The sequence below is a fragment of the Lissotriton vulgaris genome, chromosome 6 (genome assembly GCF_964263255.1).
Source record: "Lissotriton vulgaris chromosome 6, aLisVul1.2, whole genome shotgun sequence".
NCBI classification, from domain to species: Eukaryota; Metazoa; Chordata; class Amphibia; order Caudata; family Salamandridae; genus Lissotriton; species Lissotriton vulgaris.
The window spans coordinates 4,419,689-4,442,234 of record NC_141694.1 but is presented as its reverse complement, the minus strand read 5'-3'; positions in this window follow the sequence as shown (position 1 = coordinate 4,442,234).

Here is a 22,546-nt window from a genome sequence, read left to right as displayed (position 1 = left end):
AGCGGCGGGTGGCTGCCAGACCACGGCGCCGTACCGCTGGGGGATTGCGCTGACCGTATGACCCAGGGGCAGCAGAGGAGGATGCAGCTGTTGTGGATGTCGTCTGCGATTCCTCCTCCTTCTGGGCCACCTGCCACCAATATTCGGCGACAATTACCTCCAGCTTCCGGCACCTGGCCCGGATAGCCAACTCCTTCCTAGATAGTTTAGAAGAAGGAGTATCTAGATGAAGAAAAAGAAAAATACTGTAACCAAGTCCAATACTCTTTAAGATTAACACAAAATAATTCAACAGAAAGTTGTGTCACAGTAGCACTAGCAACTTGCAAGCACAGTACATAACATTTGTGTGGCATGTATTTATTGAACCTCGAACTTCGTCGGCCTCTGCTCTAACATTAGTGGGAGTTTCAGGAATTCTACTAGCGCAATATGGACTCACTACATTAGACTCAGACAGTACACCAGTCTTCTTCTTCTCTCTTGTTTTGCGAAATAAGTACATAAACTTGTGGAAGTCGGAATAATAACAGCGCAGTCAGCTTGCACCCAAGAAAAACAGACGCAAGCCATGATGACGCAGACTTGCGTTACTGTTACCAGTCCAGTACATGCAGGTGGTGAAGCTCTTACTTTTCTATCACGGGTAGCACTGGCCATACTCTTTTAAAAGGGCTACTGCTCAATTAATTTAACTTTCACCCTGCCCTGCCCCTGACTACTACAAATGGAAAATGAAGAAGATAATATGATCGTCTATCCCTTCACTGGATATTTGCTTATATAAGCGATGACTTTACATGCTTTGTTTTTATTGATTGAGTGAACACCGATAGGCCACACATGAATGACAGAGTTGAAAAAAAAATATTAACAGAGGTAGTGAATGGTCCCCGTAATCGCCGGAGGAAGGCACTGAGTTGAGACTTGACTTGATAATGTGAACTATATAATAGATACACAATATATGTTGTGCTTGAAAACTACTGTTAGTCAAGGGAGTATTCTGAAGAATTACAACTTCTACTTTCCTCGGCTTTGCTACTCTGACACTGACGTGCTGTGTTACATGCTCTTCAAAATAACACTCTTCATCCAGTGACCGTCTACTCTGTCTACTGTTCATACACCTATGCTATCTATGAGGAAGATACCATCCAGGCATCCATCCATTCAAAGTAAATGCCAATCATTCTTCTTAATGGACAACCCTTACTTTTTCTCATCAAAAAACACCCTTTTTATTTATTTTTTGAAAGCCACCAGCCATGCATCCGAGCTTGACTTGCATTTGAATTTGCACCAAAGGATATATTGCGCACACATACATTTTCTGTTTCACCCACCCAGGCAGTCCTCTTTTCTTTCTCCTCCACCCATTCTTGCTTCAGCCTTTAACCTGCCATGCATCATATTCACAGCCAACTGTGCTTGCATTCAAAAACACGTATCATTTTTTGCCAGTCATTAATTTTAACTCGCTTGTTCTTCCTTACACCCTTCTTTCCCTTTTCATTCATCCCATCCATCAAGTTCATCTCTGATCTGACTTGGCTTCTCGATAAAACTTTCTCAGCTGAGTTGAAGTCAAATTTAGATGAGGCCATTGGTTACTCGTCAACTCCCGCCGCTAATGCTATTGCTAATGGTTAGTCAAGGGTGACTGTCTTCAGTTCTAATTTCTACCTGGTTGACAAAAACTTAGTTCTAAATTTGTAAGTCTTCTTAACAATAAAGTGTACTTACTTGTACTGTACAACATATACACCCCTGCAGTGAGCCTACTCTGCAATCTCAATAAGGAAGGAATATAATAGCTTAAGCTTGCCACTGCCCGCACCCACCGTGGCATCCCCCACAGCAGGTCCTGCTGGCACCGTATCCGTCTCTGGAGTGACCACCTCCGCGGGGCCCAGGCACTGTTGGTTGGCTGTGCCGATGGTGTTACGCCGAGAAAATAAATGTGACATTTTTAGATGCCATACACCACTCCCTATTTTGTCTAGGAATTTAAAAATATGTAACTATAAACAAATGTAATTATTTGCGACTCTCTATTCTAAACAAAAAATTCCCCTTTTGGAAGGGTAGGGTGTTTTTTTTAATGTTTAGCGATGATAAAAAGCTACACTTTTTGGCAAAACTGATGAATGCTTGCTTTTTAACATGCACCATTTTTCTCATTACAGACAGAAGCTTCCCTTCTACGAACAAGAGCTAAATGTTATGCTAATCATCATCATCACCACCAGTACTTTAAGTTCCAACCAGGTGAGGCGTCTCCCACAATTAATGTGTAAAATCAGCCAGTGTTCAGTTTGACTTCACCGTTTACCTTATATGAATGAATTCGATTGTAATACATGTTTTTATATAATGCACAATTGAAATGTAATGTACTGACTACTGAGTACACACAGAGCTGGTTGTTTTACTTTTAATAAAGCTTTAAAACTTACATAAACTCTGAGGTTTTTTGGTCATGAGTGAGTGAGCAAAAGGGTTTGCAATTTGCAAGCATGAGCCTGTGGCTCTGAGAGGTCGGGACTCTGACTCAGTAGTCTTATGTTCTGGGTTGTATAATCATTGGGGATAATCGCTGCATTCAGGAGCTAAATGATGCTCTGACACACTAGCAAGTCAGTAAGGATATTGGGGGTTCAACTTCTGTTATGACTGAGGTATGTTGAAAGTCTCACTGCGCCTATTATCACCAATGCCCTATTTCTTGTCCATAGTTCTGTTTGTGCAGATTTGTCCCTGTTAGACCCGGGACCCTGGCCGGCCAAGACTCGCGTCGAGGTCAGTCAGGGATCGTCAGTTCTAAGTGTCAGGGCAAGGGAGTCACACGCCAAGGCAACCCCCACTCGCCCTCTAGGTAACGTGGCGCGAGCAGTCAAGGCTAAACTTGGAGGCGATGTAAGTTAAGTATTTGCGCACGCACCCCAGCAACAACACCTAAGGCCCACCACAAAGAAACACTCCACACAAGGTTATGTAAAAATAGCCTTTGTATTATAAAAATATACATCAGATAAAACACACATCTTATTACACGGTGCCAACAGGCACGGGCGGAATTTACAAGGGATATTTGTACAGGACAGGGCCACCTGGACCACTGTCAAGGGTATCAGCACTTTTAGAAACAATTACTGTAGCACAATATATAAAAGTAGAGCATACAACCAGTAATCACTGGTAACAGGACCTCTCTAGCACCACCTGTACTAGGGAGAAAACAACCACCTACATGTCACAATACCTATAGGGGTGCAAGGATAAAACACATGATGTATCAACATTCAGAGGTGTAAAGGCACATGACGCACAAGCAATACATTCAGCGGTGCAGAATCAATAACCATTACCCCATACTCACAAGTCACCACCTGTGACTGTCCCGGTGTCCCAATGTCAGGGCCTAAACGTGGCAGTTGTCCACTAAGTGCTGGACAACTGGAGCAGGGAAAGTTAACACAAAGTTGGAGCCTCTCTGGGCTCAAGGAACCACCACTTGTGGCACTGGTGAGCCTCTCTTAGGCTCTCTCACCAGTAAGGGGGGGCTGCTGAGCCTCTCGGGGCTCCAGCAACAAAAGGGTGCAGCCTCGCTGGGCTGTGGGGTCCCCCTCTCTGGGGACCCAAAGCAATGATGTTGCCAAGAGCCACGCTGGGCTCTAATCAATTGGTGCCCCCGGGGCACCTCGTGGCTCCACAAACGCGGAGATGCTTCCTCTCGTCGGAGCCTCTCTTTGGGAGTCCCCCCTCTGGGGACTCGACGTGCTCGTGGGGCGCTCAGAGCCTCTCAGGGCTCGTGAAGTAAAGAAATGCCCCCGGAGCCCTCAGGCTCGAAACACAAAGGCGCGAGGTCGCGCTACCGAGAGGGGGCGGGGCGGACACCGGCAATGTGTCCCGACGCTCCCCCCCTCCTCTGCAGGCACCTTCCGGGTTGCGCTGGTCTCTCCAGCGGAGGCGGGTCTCTCCCGCTGGTCCCGGGCTCTCCTTCCTTCCCGGGGAGCCTCGGCAGGCTCTCTCGCGGCTCGGCAAGGGAGGCGGGACTTCCGGTCGGCCTTTCCGGGGCCGCGCTACGATTGGTCGGCCGCCTCACCACTTCCGGGTCGCCGCGGGCAGCGCGGCGGCTCGCTTCTAGGCAGGCAGGCGGCTTACCAGAGGATCCGAGGAGTGGGCTCCCTCGAGATCGATCAAAACCGGGCAAAGTACAGCGGCAATGAGCGGGGTGGCACCCGCGCCGTCAAATCACCACACGGGGCGATCGGAGGCCGGGTGGGCACCGGCCTCTGCAGACCACAGCGCTCCCAAGCGCTGCAGGCACAAGTAAGCGCTCGTAAGCGCTAAACAGCAACAAAAGCGCTCCCAGGCGCTGGGGGTAAAATCCAGCGCTCTCCAAGCGCTAGGCAGGCGATCTCAGCGCTCCCAGCGCTGAAGGGCAGAGAGCAGCGCTCTCAGGCTGCAGGCAACGAAGTCCTCAGTGCTCCCCAGCACTGGAGGACAGGACAGGGCTCCAGCAGGACTGGAGGCAGGCAGGGGGGGCAAGGCTGGGCCAGAGCCAGCACACTGGGTCTCCAGGCAGGGAGACTCCCCAAGTGGCGGTCCTTCTGGCCCCAGCAACGGCACAAGCCCCCTCTGGCAGGATTCCAAAAGAAGAACATTTTCCAAGGGGACACAGCCCCTTCTTATACCAACAAATCCTTTGTTACAATGTGCAGGGTGGGGGGAAAACCAGTCGCAGCTGGTTCTGGAGCACTCTTGATGGCCCAACCACCCATTCCTTTCACTGGGGAGGCTAGGGTCGTTAGACACACCACAGGGGGGCGGAGCCAGCATCGTGTGGGGAAAACCAAGCCCATCCAGGACCCAGGTACACTCCTCCCACACATCACTCATGCTAATCTCCCACTCACCACCGGGCAGACCCATCTAGACTTCCTGGAGCCTGGCATGCCAGCCAGCTCCAGCCAATCACGCTCCAGCACCCTCACTGTACACATATCTCAATGTCCAGAAGTAGCACTTCCCAACTAGACACATACATGCCGCAGACACCATCTTGCAGCATTCACTCTCACGAGTTCAGGCATACCAAACTCGAGCCTGCACTCCCCACGCATCAGGAACTACTAGGGATACACACATTCCCCATGCATTCCTATGGGAGGGCAGGCCAGCCATACTTCACGCACGCACTTTCACTCTGGGACTCAGGGGAAAGTGCGCAGAGACCCAAAAATCACTAGCACAGGGTCACAAATAAGGCAAAAAGTCTAGGGGTGAACCTGCCCTGCGGCTCAAGTCCAACACAACCCCCTTCCAGCCAAAACGCAGGGGAGAACAATCACCACCGTGATGGACTTCCCTGCTTGGGGCGATAGAACACGGACGCAGGCCCACCACTGCCGGGACACTCTCCTGTTCTATGCCACAGTGAACCCCTAGGGTTCTTTCTAAAGCTCCTGTAAGGACCAACTGGGCTACCCCACTGGTACTCCTCAGCTGTCCGCGGCCAGGACCCGGCCCTGGGCCACCCAGGTGCCACCGGTCCTTGCCAATTCGCAGAGCGGGGGGTCGTAACCCCTGGCACATAGTGTCCATTCTCCACTCTCCCTGTCTGCAAGACAGGACTAGACTGCCACTGGTTCACCAACCTTTGGCCTACAACCTCAGGCGGACCAGGAGTCTCAGAGAAGGCTTTCCTCCCCTTACCTCTTCTTCCAGGGTTCCTCCTCCTCCTGCGAGGGGGACACCCCGAACGCCATTCCAACCCAGGGTTTAACCCCTCAGGTTGCACCGGGGTCAGAGGTGGGCTTTCCCACCCTCTGCACCCCCTTCCAGAGGTCTGCCCTCTCCCAACTGGAGAAGTTCCTCTGGAAGAACCGGTCAGGACACTGCTTACAGTTGTCCTACCCTTCAGGTCAGGCCGAACCTGCACCTGGCCTCCCAACCTCCGGTCTAAAACCTGTGGTGGAATAATTGCCTGGCACTCCAGGACTTCTGGGGATTCACACACAATCCCCCTGAGGCTGACACATGACCCATGTGTCGTGTGACTGTCTGCCTGGCGCAGATCTCAAGCCTCCTGTCCACCTGACAGTGCGCAAAGATCCCCCAGCACAGAAGTGGCGCCACCCGGGTCCCCCCAAGAAGATCTAGCCCAACTGGCTAGTCTCTGGTCCACTGGTGCATCCACTGGGAAACTCATCCCCCAATCACTCCTCACTTCGGACTTCTGTGCCCTCCCAACTGGAGCGACACTGCCGGTCACTGGAACCCCTGGAGCTCTAGTTACAGATGCTCCAGGTTCCCTAGACACTAGGAGATCCTCCTCAAGTGTACTAACAGGACAGCCTAGGTCGCCAACCTGGTGTTCCCTCAAGAAACCACCCAGGTTCTGAGATAGGGCTTCGGGCCTCTGGGGACTCTCAGCCTCCCACTGACTCCTGCTCCACTGAGCCAGGTAGTCAGCCCCTCCACCCCTCTCACTATACTGGGACCTAGCTGGGCTACACTGAGCCTCTTCCACCACGCTGGGCTGGAAGCTACCTGTACCACTATTGTTGGACTCACTCTCCAATGACTCTACAGAACCTCTGGCACTCTCCCAGCGCTCTGCTTCTTCTGCAAGGGTGTCCGGATCAGTCAACCCACATTCCAACAGGTGTAGGCGCAACTCCGGCAAACAACTACTAAGCACCTGCTCTCTTAGAACCAGATCAAATAGTTTGTCAAACTCAGATTCCATGTGAACCTCTAACCATTCAGCCAGTGCAGCTTGACATTCATCGACAAACTCCCCCCAAGACTGGTGAGACAGTTTCCTACTGCCCCTGAATCTCAACCTATACTCCTCCTCTGGGGAAACAGGTACCAGACTCTGGGAACTGGGAGTGGGATTTCCTGCACTGAGATTCAAATAGCTGCCACCACTGGACTCAACCCTCCCTGGGGGATCCAGAAAATTAAGACTGCGGTCAGGGGATAACCTACACTCTAGGGCTATCTTCTCCCTGGCCAAGGCCCTCTCAGCCTCTGCAGTCCGCTCATTCACACCCAGCTGCGCCATCTCTCTGGCATGCTCTAACCTGAGCTTCTCCATGGCCAGCTGGTGCTCCCTCTCTTCTCTCCTATCCACCCACTCCTCTGGGGACAGGGAAAGGGATGGGGTGCTACATCTGACACTGGACCCAGCAAGGGACTCCCTATCTATGGGGTCCTCGCTCTCTGCTGGCGCCCAGCCACTGTCAAACTCACTCTCTACATCAGACTCTTCAGGGCTCCCCTCAGACCCACCACCCTCATGGTGTGCGGTCCGGGCCCTCTCCCTCTCACTGTGCTCACGCTCCCAGTCACTCTTCTGCCACAGGATCATGTTATCCCTAAGCTTGGACTGGGTGTCTGACTCACTCACTGGGATGTCTCTCTCCTCACAAAACCGTACCAACTCATGCACACTGTACTTAAACAGGCCACACAGGTTAAAAGGAGATTCCATCTTGACAGGATGCTCAGACACGTGCAACACAAGGGAACTAGCAATCTGAAGTCAAAGTACACAATTCCAAAACTTCCACTCTCCTTAAAAAAAGAACTCACTCATGCGTCCAGGAAAACACACCATTCATCCACACACACCCTCCCCTCGGATCGGTAAGGCAGTTTCTACCACCCCTGACTTCTCAACCTGACCACAAGTGACACAGGTACCAAACTCTGGAAGCAGGGCGGGGGACAAATGTACTGAACACAATTACAAAATTACACTCTTCAGGAGAAGCAGATAATGGAACTTCTACCAAAACACAATAATCCCCAAAAATGTGGTCATCTAAAATGCAGAGCTTTGTAGTGGCCAGTTGCCACTGTGGTACAACGCAAACACAAATCCTTATCCTCACCGCTTGCCGCCAATGTTAGACCCGGGACCCTGGCCGGCCAAGACTCGCGTCGAGGTCAGTCAGGGATCGTCAGTTCTAAGTGTCAGGGCAAGGGAGTCACACGCCAAGGCAACCCCCACTCGCCCTCTAGGTAACGTGGCGCGAGCAGTCAAGGCTAAACTTGGAGGCGATGTAAGTTAAGTATTTGCGCACGCACCCCAGCAACAACACCTAAGGCCCACCACAAAGAAACACTCCACATAAGGTTATGTAAAAATAGCCTTTGTATTATAAAAATATACATCAGATAAAACACACATCTTATTACACGGTGCCAACAGGCACGGGCGGAATTTACAAGGGATATTTGTACAGGACAGGGCCACCTGGACCACTGTCAAGGGTATCAGCACTTTTAGAAACAATTACTGTAGCACAATATATAAAAGTAGAGCATACAACCAGTAATCACTGGTAACAGGACCTCTCTAGCACCACCTGTACTAGGGAGAAAACAACCACCTACATGTCACAATACCTATAGGGGTGCAAGGATAAAACACATGATGTATCAACATTCAGAGGTGTAAAGGCACATGACGCACAAGCAATACATTCAGCGGTGCAGAATCAATAACCATTACCCCATACTCACAAGTCACCACCTGTGACTGTCCCGGTGTCCCAATGTCAGGGCCTAAACGTGGCAGTTGTCCACTAAGTGCTGGACAACTGGAGCAGGGAAAGTTAACACAAAGTTGGAGCCTCTCTGGGCTCAAGGAACCACCACTTGTGGCACTGGTGAGCCTCTCTTAGGCTCTCTCACCAGTAAGGGGGGGCTGCTGAGCCTCTCGGGGCTCCAGCAACAAAAGGGTGCAGCCTCGCTGGGCTGTGGGGTCCCCCTCTCTGGGGACCCAAAGCAATGATGTTGCCAAGAGCCACGCTGGGCTCTAATCAATTGGTGCCCCCGGGGCACCTCGTGGCTCCACAAACGCGGAGATGCTTCCTCTCGTCGGAGCCTCTCTTTGGGAGTCCCCCCTCTGGGGACTCGACGTGCTCGTGGGGCGCTCAGAGCCTCTCAGGGCTCGTGAAGTAAAGAAATGCCCCCGGAGCCCTCAGGCTCGAAACACAAAGGCGCGAGGTCGCGCTACCGAGAGGGGGCGGGGCGGACACCGGCAATGTGTCCCGACGCTCCCCCCCTCCTCTGCAGGCACCTTCCGGGTTGCGCTGGTCTCTCCAGCGGAGGCGGGTCTCTCCCGCTGGTCCCGGGCTCTCCTTCCTTCCCGGGGAGCCTCGGCAGGCTCTCTCGCGGCTCGGCAAGGGAGGCGGGACTTCCGGTCGGCCTTTCCGGGGCCGCGCTACGATTGGTCGGCCGCCTCACCACTTCCGGGTCGCCGCGGGCAGCGCGGCGGCTCGCTTCTAGGCAGGCAGGCGGCTTACCAGAGGATCCGAGGAGTGGGCTCCCTCGAGATCGATCAAAACCGGGCAAAGTACAGCGGCAATGAGCGGGGTGGCACCCGCGCCGTCAAATCACCACACGGGGCGATCGGAGGCCGGGTGGGCACCGGCCTCTGCAGACCACAGCGCTCCCAAGCGCTGCAGGCACAAGTAAGCGCTCGTAAGCGCTAAACAGCAACAAAAGCGCTCCCAGGCGCTGGGGGTAAAATCCAGCGCTCTCCAAGCGCTAGGCAGGCGATCTCAGCGCTCCCAGCGCTGAAGGGCAGAGAGCAGCGCTCTCAGGCTGCAGGCAACGAAGTCCTCAGTGCTCCCCAGCACTGGAGGACAGGACAGGGCTCCAGCAGGACTGGAGGCAGGCAGGGGGGGCAAGGCTGGGCCAGAGCCAGCACACTGGGTCTCCAGGCAGGGAGACTCCCCAAGTGGCGGTCCTTCTGGCCCCAGCAACGGCACAAGCCCCCTCTGGCAGGATTCCAAAAGAAGAACATTTTCCAAGGGGACACAGCCCCTTCTTATACCAACAAATCCTTTGTTACAATGTGCAGGGTGGGGGGAAAACCAGTCGCAGCTGGTTCTGGAGCACTCTTGATGGCCCAACCACCCATTCCTTTCACTGGGGAGGCTAGGGTCGTTAGACACACCACAGGGGGGCGGAGCCAGCATCGTGTGGGGAAAACCAAGCCCATCCAGGACCCAGGTACACTCCTCCCACACATCACTCATGCTAATCTCCCACTCACCACCGGGCAGACCCATCTAGACTTCCTGGAGCCTGGCATGCCAGCCAGCTCCAGCCAATCACGCTCCAGCACCCTCACTGTACACATATCTCAATGTCCAGAAGTAGCACTTCCCAACTAGACACATACATGCCGCAGACACCATCTTGCAGCATTCACTCTCACGAGTTCAGGCATACCAAACTCGAGCCTGCACTCCCCACGCATCAGGAACTACTAGGGATACACACATTCCCCATGCATTCCTATGGGAGGGCAGGCCAGCCATACTTCACGCACGCACTTTCACTCTGGGACTCAGGGGAAAGTGCGCAGAGACCCAAAAATCACTAGCACAGGGTCACAAATAAGGCAAAAAGTCTAGGGGTGAACCTGCCCTGCGGCTCAAGTCCAACACAACCCCCTTCCAGCCAAAACGCAGGGGAGAACAATCACCACCGTGATGGACTTCCCTGCTTGGGGCGATAGAACACGGACGCAGGCCCACCACTGCCGGGACACTCTCCTGTTCTATGCCACAGTGAACCCCTAGGGTTCTTTCTAAAGCTCCTGTAAGGACCAACTGGGCTACCCCACTGGTACTCCTCAGCTGTCCGCGGCCAGGACCCGGCCCTGGGCCACCCAGGTGCCACCGGTCCTTGCCAATTCGCAGAGCGGGGGGTCGTAACCCCTGGCACATAGTGTCCATTCTCCACTCTCCCTGTCTGCAAGACAGGACTAGACTGCCACTGGTTCACCAACCTTTGGCCTACAACCTCAGGCGGACCAGGAGTCTCAGAGAAGGCTTTCCTCCCCTTACCTCTTCTTCCAGGGTTCCTCCTCCTCCTGCGAGGGGGACACCCCGAACGCCATTCCAACCCAGGGTTTAACCCCTCAGGTTGCACCGGGGTCAGAGGTGGGCTTTCCCACCCTCTGCACCCCCTTCCAGAGGTCTGCCCTCTCCCAACTGGAGAAGTTCCTCTGGAAGAACCGGTCAGGACACTGCTTACAGTTGTCCTACCCTTCAGGTCAGGCCGAACCTGCACCTGGCCTCCCAACCTCCGGTCTAAAACCTGTGGTGGAATAATTGCCTGGCACTCCAGGACTTCTGGGGATTCACACACAATCCCCCTGAGGCTGACACATGACCCATGTGTCGTGTGACTGTCTGCCTGGCGCAGATCTCAAGCCTCCTGTCCACCTGACAGTGCGCAAAGATCCCCCAGCACAGAAGTGGCGCCACCCGGGTCCCCCCAAGAAGATCTAGCCCAACTGGCTAGTCTCTGGTCCACTGGTGCATCCACTGGGAAACTCATCCCCCAATCACTCCTCACTTCGGACTTCTGTGCCCTCCCAACTGGAGCGACACTGCCGGTCACTGGAACCCCTGGAGCTCTAGTTACAGATGCTCCAGGTTCCCTAGACACTAGGAGATCCTCCTCAAGTGTACTAACAGGACAGCCTAGGTCGCCAACCTGGTGTTCCCTCAAGAAACCACCCAGGTTCTGAGATAGGGCTTCGGGCCTCTGGGGACTCTCAGCCTCCCACTGACTCCTGCTCCACTGAGCCAGGTAGTCAGCCCCTCCACCCCTCTCACTATACTGGGACCTAGCTGGGCTACACTGAGCCTCTTCCACCACGCTGGGCTGGAAGCTACCTGTACCACTATTGTTGGACTCACTCTCCAATGACTCTACAGAACCTCTGGCACTCTCCCAGCGCTCTGCTTCTTCTGCAAGGGTGTCCGGATCAGTCAACCCACATTCCAACAGGTGTAGGCGCAACTCCGGCAAACAACTACTAAGCACCTGCTCTCTTAGAACCAGATCAAATAGTTTGTCAAACTCAGATTCCATGTGAACCTCTAACCATTCAGCCAGTGCAGCTTGACATTCATCGACAAACTCCCCCCAAGACTGGTGAGACAGTTTCCTACTGCCCCTGAATCTCAACCTATACTCCTCCTCTGGGGAAACAGGTACCAGACTCTGGGAACTGGGAGTGGGATTTCCTGCACTGAGATTCAAATAGCTGCCACCACTGGACTCAACCCTCCCTGGGGGATCCAGAAAATTAAGACTGCGGTCAGGGGATAACCTACACTCTAGGGCTATCTTCTCCCTGGCCAAGGCCCTCTCAGCCTCTGCAGTCCGCTCATTCACACCCAGCTGCGCCATCTCTCTGGCATGCTCTAACCTGAGCTTCTCCATGGCCAGCTGGTGCTCCCTCTCTTCTCTCCTATCCACCCACTCCTCTGGGGACAGGGAAAGGGATGGGGTGCTACATCTGACACTGGACCCAGCAAGGGACTCCCTATCTATGGGGTCCTCGCTCTCTGCTGGCGCCCAGCCACTGTCAAACTCACTCTCTACATCAGACTCTTCAGGGCTCCCCTCAGACCCACCACCCTCATGGTGTGCGGTCCGGGCCCTCTCCCTCTCACTGTGCTCACGCTCCCAGTCACTCTTCTGCCACAGGATCATGTTATCCCTAAGCTTGGACTGGGTGTCTGACTCACTCACTGGGATGTCTCTCTCCTCACAAAACCGTACCAACTCATGCACACTGTACTTAAACAGGCCACACAGGTTAAAAGGAGATTCCATCTTGACAGGATGCTCAGACACGTGCAACACAAGGGAACTAGCAATCTGAAGTCAAAGTACACAATTCCAAAACTTCCACTCTCCTTAAAAAAAGAACTCACTCATGCGTCCAGGAAAACACACCATTCATCCACACACACCCTCCCCTCGGATCGGTAAGGCAGTTTCTACCACCCCTGACTTCTCAACCTGACCACAAGTGACACAGGTACCAAACTCTGGAAGCAGGGCGGGGGACAAATGTACTGAACACAATTACAAAATTACACTCTTCAGGAGAAGCAGATAATGGAACTTCTACCAAAACACAATAATCCCCAAAAATGTGGTCATCTAAAATGCAGAGCTTTGTAGTGGCCAGTTGCCACTGTGGTACAACGCAAACACAAATCCTTATCCTCACCGCTTGCCGCCAATGTTAGACCCGGGACCCTGGCCGGCCAAGACTCGCGTCGAGGTCAGTCAGGGATCGTCAGTTCTAAGTGTCAGGGCAAGGGAGTCACACGCCAAGGCAACCCCCACTCGCCCTCTAGGTAACGTGGCGCGAGCAGTCAAGGCTAAACTTGGAGGCGATGTAAGTTAAGTATTTGCGCACGCACCCCAGCAACAACACCTAAGGCCCACCACAAAGAAACACTCCACATAAGGTTATGTAAAAATAGCCTTTGTATTATAAAAATATACATCAGATAAAACACACATCTTATTACACGGTGCCAACAGGCACGGGCGGAATTTACAAGGGATATTTGTACAGGACAGGGCCACCTGGACCACTGTCAAGGGTATCAGCACTTTTAGAAACAATTACTGTAGCACAATATATAAAAGTAGAGCATACAACCAGTAATCACTGGTAACAGGACCTCTCTAGCACCACCTGTACTAGGGAGAAAACAACCACCTACATGTCACAATACCTATAGGGGTGCAAGGATAAAACACATGATGTATCAACATTCAGAGGTGTAAAGGCACATGACGCACAAGCAATACATTCAGCGGTGCAGAATCAATAACCATTACCCCATACTCACAAGTCACCACCTGTGACTGTCCCGGTGTCCCAATGTCAGGGCCTAAACGTGGCAGTTGTCCACTAAGTGCTGGACAACTGGAGCAGGGAAAGTTAACACAAAGTTGGAGCCTCTCTGGGCTCAAGGAACCACCACTTGTGGCACTGGTGAGCCTCTCTTAGGCTCTCTCACCAGTAAGGGGGGGCTGCTGAGCCTCTCGGGGCTCCAGCAACAAAAGGGTGCAGCCTCGCTGGGCTGTGGGGTCCCCCTCTCTGGGGACCCAAAGCAATGATGTTGCCAAGAGCCACGCTGGGCTCTAATCAATTGGTGCCCCCGGGGCACCTCGTGGCTCCACAAACGCGGAGATGCTTCCTCTCGTCGGAGCCTCTCTTTGGGAGTCCCCCCTCTGGGGACTCGACGTGCTCGTGGGGCGCTCAGAGCCTCTCAGGGCTCGTGAAGTAAAGAAATGCCCCCGGAGCCCTCAGGCTCAAAACACAAAGGCGCGAGGTCGCGCTACCGAGAGGGGGCGGGGCGGACACCGGCAATGTGTCCCGACGCTCCCCCCCTCCTCTGCAGGCACCTACCGGGTTGCGCTGGTCTCTCCAGCGGAGGCGGGTCTCTCCCGCTGGTCCCGGGCTCTCCTTCCTTCCCGGGGAGCCTCGGCAGGCTCTCTCGCGGCTCGGCAAGGGAGGCGGGACTTCCGGTCGGCCTTTCCGGGGCCGCGCTACGATTGGTCGGCCGCCTCACCACTTCCGGGTCGCCGCGGGCAGCGCGGCGGCTCGCTTCTAGGCAGGCAGGCGGCTTACCAGAGGATCCGAGGAGTGGGCTCCCTCGAGATCGATCAAAACCGGGCAAAGTACAGCGGCAATGAGCGGGGTGGCACCCGCGCCGTCAAATCACCACACGGGGCGATCGGAGGCCGGGTGGGCACCGGCCTCTGCAGACCACAGCGCTCCCAAGCGCTGCAGGCACAAGTAAGCGCTCGTAAGCGCTAAACAGCAACAAAAGCGCTCCCAGGCGCTGGGGGTAAAATCCAGCGCTCTCCAAGCGCTAGGCAGGCGATCTCAGCGCTCCCAGCGCTGAAGGGCAGAGAGCAGCGCTCTCAGGCTGCAGGCAACGAAGTCCTCAGTGCTCCCCAGCACTGGAGGACAGGACAGGGCTCCAGCAGGACTGGAGGCAGGCAGGGGGGGCAAGGCTGGGCCAGAGCCAGCACACTGGGTCTCCAGGCAGGGAGACTCCCCAAGTGGCGGTCCTTCTGGCCCCAGCAGCGGCACAAGCCCCCTCTGGCAGGATTCCAAAAGAAGAACATTTTCCAAGGGGACACAGCCCCTTCTTATACCAACAAATCCTTTGTTACAATGTGCAGGGTGGGGGGAAAACCAGTCGCAGCTGGTTCTGGAGCACTCTTGATGGCCCAACCACCCATTCCTTTCACTGGGGAGGCTAGGGTCGTTAGACACACCACAGGGGGGCGGAGCCAGCATTGTGTGGGGAAAACCCAGCCCATCCAGGACCCAGGTACACTCCTCCCACACATCACTCATGCTAATCTCCCACTCACCACCGGGCAGACCCATCTAGACTTCCTGGAGCCTGGCATGCCAGCCAGCTCCAGCCAATCACGCTCCAGCACCCTCACTGTACACATATCTCAATGTCCAGAAGTAGCACTTCCCAACTAGACACATACATGCCGCAGACACCATCTTGCAGCATTCACTCTCACGAGTTCAGGCATACCAAACTCGAGCCTGCACTCCCCACGCATCAGGAACTACTAGGGATACACACATTCCCCATGCATTCCTATGGGAGGGCAGGCCAGCCATACTTCACGCACGCACTTTCACTCTGGGACTCAGGGGAAAGTGCGCAGAGACCCAAAAATCACTAGCACAGGGTCACAAATAAGGCAAAAAGTCTAGGGGTGAACCTGCCCTGCGGGCCAAGTCCAACAGTCCCTGCAACAGTAGTAGTATGGATTGTCCTCATATCATATCAAAAAGTAAACTAGTATCTTATTCTTGGTGGCCATTGACATTTTATTGTTGGGAATTGTCAAAGCATAAACATTAAGAAGACTTCGAAAGACATTATGGACAACCAAGAGGACTGCACTCAGTGCCAAGAGCTATTGCTGAATAGGAGTTTTGTTTAACACCTTTTGCCAACTGAGCAACCTTAGCTAGCTACACAGACAAACTAATAATAATAATCTAGTAGTACCACAGGGAGTCATAGTTGAGGCAGGATAAGAATTTAGAAACAGTCTACAAGAAGATCAAAGACGATTTAGGAAAAAATAGAATTATGAGGAACGTTTGGAATAAATAGGTGCTGTAAAAGATAAGGAAGTATAATTATTAATATTAACAGGAAAACTTACTGGGCCAGCAGAGGAGCCCTCAGTGGACTGATCCTGGCCTTCCTGCTCCGTCGGCACCTCTACCTCCTCATCTGTCCTCATGGCCCTGGGGGAAGCTGATGTACAACATGAAAGAAAGACAAAAACATGGATGATTGTTGTCAACCAAATCAAACATTTCAAAAAAACAATAAGAAATTATTTCGGGGAAATAGACAACAAATTGCACTAAATGTATTGGCCGATCTGATGTGGTCTATTAGGATATTAGTATTGCTGGATTCGCGGACCGTCTACTTGGAAAGTTATGCAGGCAGCACTACGCAGCACGCAAAGTGACAGACACAGTCCGTCATGATTGCAGACCACTAAAAAGTTTCCTACCAAATACCCAGTCATAATATACTCAACCTAGCAATCCACCACCACTATCTCTTCTTAGTGGCAGGAGTACAAAGGAAGGACTGGACTTGAGTCTCTAGTGTCTAGCATTACACTGTTCAGTAAAGGACACTCATACATAATCACCCGGGCCAAATGAGCACAAAATTGAAAACAAGTAAGCATAGTAGCATCCCCAGTGAGCAGGTGAGCACCTGCAATCACAGAAGCTTTTGAAACATAATGTACCAGCAATGTAATCGGCAGCATTCTTTCTCTTCGGAAAAAATGAATATTTGCAATATCCTTCATAACACAGAGCAGGAGAAAACAAAGTAGTCATCAAATAGCTACTAGTGCTCACCAAGCCCAGGGATCTCGACGCCAAGCAGGTCGAGCAGGACGTGTTCCAGGTCAAGGATGTGGGACCACCGGTGCATCACCTGGTTGTAGGTGCACCGGACCCCAGACTCCTGATACATGGCCAGGCACACCTTCCCCCATAGCTTGCGATGCTCCGGGAGCCCGTACCCGGTACCGGGCCTGTCGCCTTCAGCAACGGTCTTGGGTAGGTGGCGCTGGACAAAGAAAATCAGTGCGGTCACCTCCACCACGCTAAAGATCTCCCGGGCAGTTACTGCCTCCCCCCTTAAGCGCACGCAAGGGAGCCAGCTACGGGGTGCGGGACACTTCCCCTTAAGGTTACTGCCGGCTCCCTTTGCCATGGTCCGGGACAGTGAAAGGAAAATAAAATAGGAAAGAATAGGGAAAGTGAGTAAAAGAAAAGAGAGTTTAAAAAAGTAGTTTTAAAGTAACAAAAAGTAGAAGAAAACACAAAATATAGATGTAGAAAAATAAAGAGATAGATAATGAGTAAAAAAGATTAAAAACAAGTTCAAACAAACAAAGGATTACAAAGATTAAAAGAGGACTGAAAAAGCATGCCCAGACCATAGCAATGAATGAAAAAGAAGATGGCCGCACTGATTGCGACCAAGTGGGTAAGTTTGCGCCATATTTCCTCAGCGAGCACGAAGAAATGGACGCGAACACGCAATTGCGCCCCGTATGTAGAAAATGCACAACTTGAGCATGCAAGTAGTGCCCGGAAACAGAAATATGCAACGCGAACACTGAAAACAAGATGGTCGCACCCATGTATGACCGCATGGGTAAGTTCACGGTAGCAGCGCTGAAAAAATACCCACAAACACATAAAAATAAAAAAATCTGCAAGTTTGCACAAATTCGCGGATTTTGAGGACCGCAAATTCGCTTTCGCAGCAAATTTCGCCCATACTTAATCAATTTCCAGATCCAGCCCAACCTCAGAATGACTCTATGTGAAACTCTTCCCTACAGGTCTCCAAGACTCCGCTCCCCGTTCACCAACACCATTGCAGACTACATTGCGCCCCACACCTTCACCCCCACGGACTACGTAGTGTTCAGAGACATGAATTTCCAACTTGACAAACTCAGTGACCCAAACTACATTGCCCTCCTAGAGAACTTCACCAACATCAGACTGAAGCAGCTTGTCACCACCCCCACCCACACAACAGGATACACCCTCAACCCCATCTTCACTGGTAGAAACAGCATTTGTTTCAGTCACACCAGGCAACCTCTCTGAATGGCCCACCACTGTGTCCACTTCTCCTTCTCAAAACCCACTGCACACAAGCCTACACCATGCCTCCCATGCAGAAACTGGAGCAAGCTAACAGAAGAGCTATTCCGCGTCCACAGCTGAAAACCGACAATACAAAATTTACCGATGCTGACACTGTAATGAGGGAGCCTCGAGGGAGAGACGGCGACTTCAACTAAGACGAAGGTATGTGCCCCCCCACGAGAAACGGACAACATAACTCTGCCTCTGCAACACTTTGTACTAAATCGTACCAAATCCCCCTGACATCATTTTTCAAAACCATTTTTTCAGAATGCTGATTTGGGTGCAGCTTAATTCTCGAGAAGCTAGCTACAGAGGAAAAATAACCTCGAGTAAGTTTCTTCTATTTTTGATAAAAGCCCCCAAGTTCCTTGCCTAGTGTGTTTTTTACCTTCCAGGAAGCCACAACTTTGACTATCTCACCCCATCACGAGAATAAAGCACAGCTCTATCCCCACATCCCAAGTAAGCAAATAATCAACTGGATTGAATGATTGATGTAAGGTTTCTGATCCTTAAGTATAGAGTATTAAAACCAGGTTTGCTTTTCATTCACAGTATCTTGCAATTGGGTGTTTTCATAAGGAAAGTCAGGTAAGAGAAATTGATGACACAGAGAGAGGGTAGGCAGGCGGCTATGGGAATCTTGACTAACTAGGAAATTTTTTAAACCTGGGCGAAGAACTACGCTCCGTTTACGAAGTTTGCGGAGTTTCGTCAACTCCGCGTTCCGCGGAGTACGCGTAGCTGTCGATTACTCTGCGATCCGGTGCGTAGCGTAGTTCTCGCGCGCTGAATAACATTATCGCGTGCGCGGCAATGACTTACCTTGGTTCTGCGTTCGCTTTTTCCCGGTCGTGTGTGCCACCATGTTTGTAAACCCTCCCGCACCATTCCGTGCGACTGTGCGAACGCGATAACGTCATTTGGATGCGCGATAGCGTCATAAGGACGCGCGAGGATGCTTGTTGGTAAGATCGAGTTGCCGAACACGCAGAACCTGCAATCTTGCACAGAATAACTTGCGAGCATGTTAAAAGTTAAACCATAATAATAAATTACCATTTTGGTTAGCAAAAAAGTGAGAAACCCCTTAAAGTTGTACCTTTGGCTGTATTTTTTTGGGGGAAGGAGTCCTCTTTTTGTTTCTACTCTATTTTTGAAGATTAAGGAGGAAGGGCTCTTGAGTTTACAACTTCCTGTTCCTGTCCACCAGGCTCCTCCCAGTGCTTTGTCCATGAGGTGCTCACTTTCATTTGGATTTTGAGATGGAAGGATCACTTTCTGTGTGTGTTGGCTGCATTACTGCTTTTTCTTGGATTTTATTGAGGACTTTTGGATTTAGAATTCTCTTTTTCAAGTAAGTTTCAGTAATGTATGAGTGAGTATGATGTTGTAGACTTGTGTTTGTTTGATTTGAGATTTTGTTAACTACAGTATTCATTCCTGGATTTAAATTATTGATGGGGGCCTGTACTTTTATGAGCTCCCAACTTGTATTTCTTTTTAAATTTCGTCCAGGCTACATAGAGAGGTACCCATGGGTAAAATCATAATTCTGTGGTCTGTGTTTAAATTTGTATTCAAGTTTGTAAACAAACATCATGGCTGGCATTGGATTATGGTCATTATGCAATAGCAATGCCTATTTGGAATTTCTGTTTGCGTAATTTAAATGTTTTTTTTTTTTAAGCCAATAGCTGACCCTAGTACTCCATGTAGTTAGTGTGTAGGCATGCTTGAGTTCATTGTATTAACTTTCTGTTGTTGGCCTGGCCATGTGTTGGCGGCCATTTTATGTTTCCCAGCCACTTTGCTCTTGCCATAGGCCTCCAACCTTGTGGCCTACTCTGCCAGTAGGCCAGAGGTACTAGTCATAGGGTCATGAAAGTTAATCAACTGTTTTTGTGGTGTACCCTTAATTAGAAAATCATGGATGGCTTGGTTTGATTTAGAAAATCTTATTTTTATGTGTGGGGTATGTCAGGTTTTGGGTGTGTTTAACTAATCTGTCAATTTCTGCCATTAGGTAACCCTAGGAATACAGCTTGGGTAGTTTTGGTAACTTCGCACAGTGTGAGAACGTGACCTTACATTTTTTGTCTTGTTCGCGCACTCAATGTACTGGCTCGGGAACACGATAACGACGTTTCATTCAATTCGCGCTGCCGAACACGCCGATTTTGCAATCTCGCGAACAATATGTCCCGAGTTGCATAAAAGTTCCTCGAAAATGTTTAATGTGTTTCTTGTGCTACAAAAAGTCATTATTTATGTGTCATTTGGTTGTAGTTGTGTCTTATTGGAGCATGGACCACTTCCAGTTTCTTTCTGTCCTCTATGTAATGATTTCTTGTTTATGGGTGGGGTGACCAATTTGGGCGGTGGTGTGTCCATTTTGTGAAGCTAAGTATTGTCCCTTTGCCATAGGCATTTATTGTCTGTCTTCTCTTTCTTTTCATGTTGTTGTGGGTGGCCAGGCCATGTAGTGGGGGCCATTTTGTGTGTACTTCCTTTGTGATGATTCTGCCATGTTGTTGTTGGTGGACAGGCCATGTGGTGGCGGCCATTTTGTGTATGCTTCCTTTGTGACTGATTTTGCCATGTTGGTGGCCAGGCCATGTGGTGGAGGCCATTTTGGGTATACATCCTTTTTCCATGTTGTTGTTGGTGGCCAGGCCCTATGGTGGTGGCCATTTTGTGTGTCCTTCCTTTGTGATTTTGCCATAGGCATCCAAGGTTTTTGACTATTCTGGCAGTAGGGCAGAGGTACTACTACTCACAGCCATAGGTGCATTAAAGTTAATCAACTCTTTTTGTGGTGTATCTTTAATTACATCGTGTATGGCTTTGGATTGCTTCACATTTTTTTTATGTTGGTACTTTCAGCTTTTGGCTGCTTGTGTGTAACTAATATCGCACTCCCTGCCAGTAGGTAACCTTAGAAATACAGCTCGCGTACTTTTGGTAACGTTGCACAGTGTGGACACGCAACATTACATTTTTTGTCTTCTTCGCGCGCTCAATGTACTGGCTCGGAAACGCGATAACGACGTTTCATTCAATTCGCGCTGCCGAACACGCCGATTTTGCAATCTCGCGAACAATATGTCCCGAGTTGCATAAAAGTTCCTCATTTATGTGTCATTTGGTTGTAGTTTTCTCTTATTGGAGCATGGACCACTTCCAGTTTCAGTCCTCTATGTAATCATTTCTTGTTTATGGGTGGGGTGACCAATTTGGGCGGTGGTGTGTCCATTTTGTGAAGCTAAGCATTGTCCCTTTGCCATAGGCATTTTTTGTCTGTCTTCTCTTTCTTTTCATGTTGTTGTGGGTGGCCAGGCCATGTGGTGGGGGCCATTTTGTGTGTACTTCCTTTGTGATGATTTTGCCATGTTGTTGTTGGTGGACAGGCCATGTGGTGGTGGCCATTTTGTAGGTACTTCCTTTGTGCATTTATCATTGGCCTCCCTGCTTTTGGTCCGATCTGACAGTAGGCCAGAGTCCCAGAGGTAGTAGTTAGCGGGGCTGCTTTATGTAGCTGTTTCTATTCGGTCTATTCAATTAACATCATTAGGGCATGTGCGTATGGCATTGCATTCCCAAATGTGTTGTCTGGGCAGGGGTGTAGGTAACTTTTTTGTGTGTGTAATAATTGTATGCCTTGTATGTGTTTTTGCGGTGTAGGTTTCCAACCTCTTAGCCATGGGGTATTTTATTCCTTGCATTAACCTGTCATGTGTAGCAGGCATCCTCCTTTTTCTGTCCATATTGGTATATAGGCCCGCTTGACTTTATTGGTTCTTTCTGGACTTCATGTGGCTGGGAGCTGTGGTGCTGGTAGTATTAGTCTTCTGTTTTGTGTTCTATACATTGGCCTGTGTGTCTTTCAATTGTTCATGTTGGCTTACTGCTTGTTTGACTGATGTTGTTCTGTCTTCTTTGCTTGTAGGTGCACAAAAAAAGACTGAGGAGGTGCTGGTTGTTTTCATCCATCGCCCGTTCTACTGCCAGACGGACGTCCTTCAGTTGTTCGCCACGTGTGGTGTGTAACTCATCTGACCACACATCTCTGCAATTTGTGCTACTGAGTGCTGCTGTGTGCTGACATCAGAAGAAGATGGGCCCTAAGAAAGCAGGTACCAGGTCCTCCATCACCAAGAAAGTTGCTGAGAAGAAGGTACAGAAGAAGGAAGTGTCACTTAAGTGTGGTATGGACCCCACAACCTTTTTTGGGCCCCCAAAAGGTACGCCTGCAGCAGCGGTGTCCGGGGTGCAAGCTGGGGCCAGCACATCCGCCTTAACGGGGGCAAGCCACCAACCCAGGGCCAAGCACATGAGGGTCGAAGAGGTAGTCAGCCTAGTGTTACAAAGCAGTGATACTGAGCCTGAACTAAACTTATCGCTGTCTCAAAGTAGTACACAATCCTTGCAAGA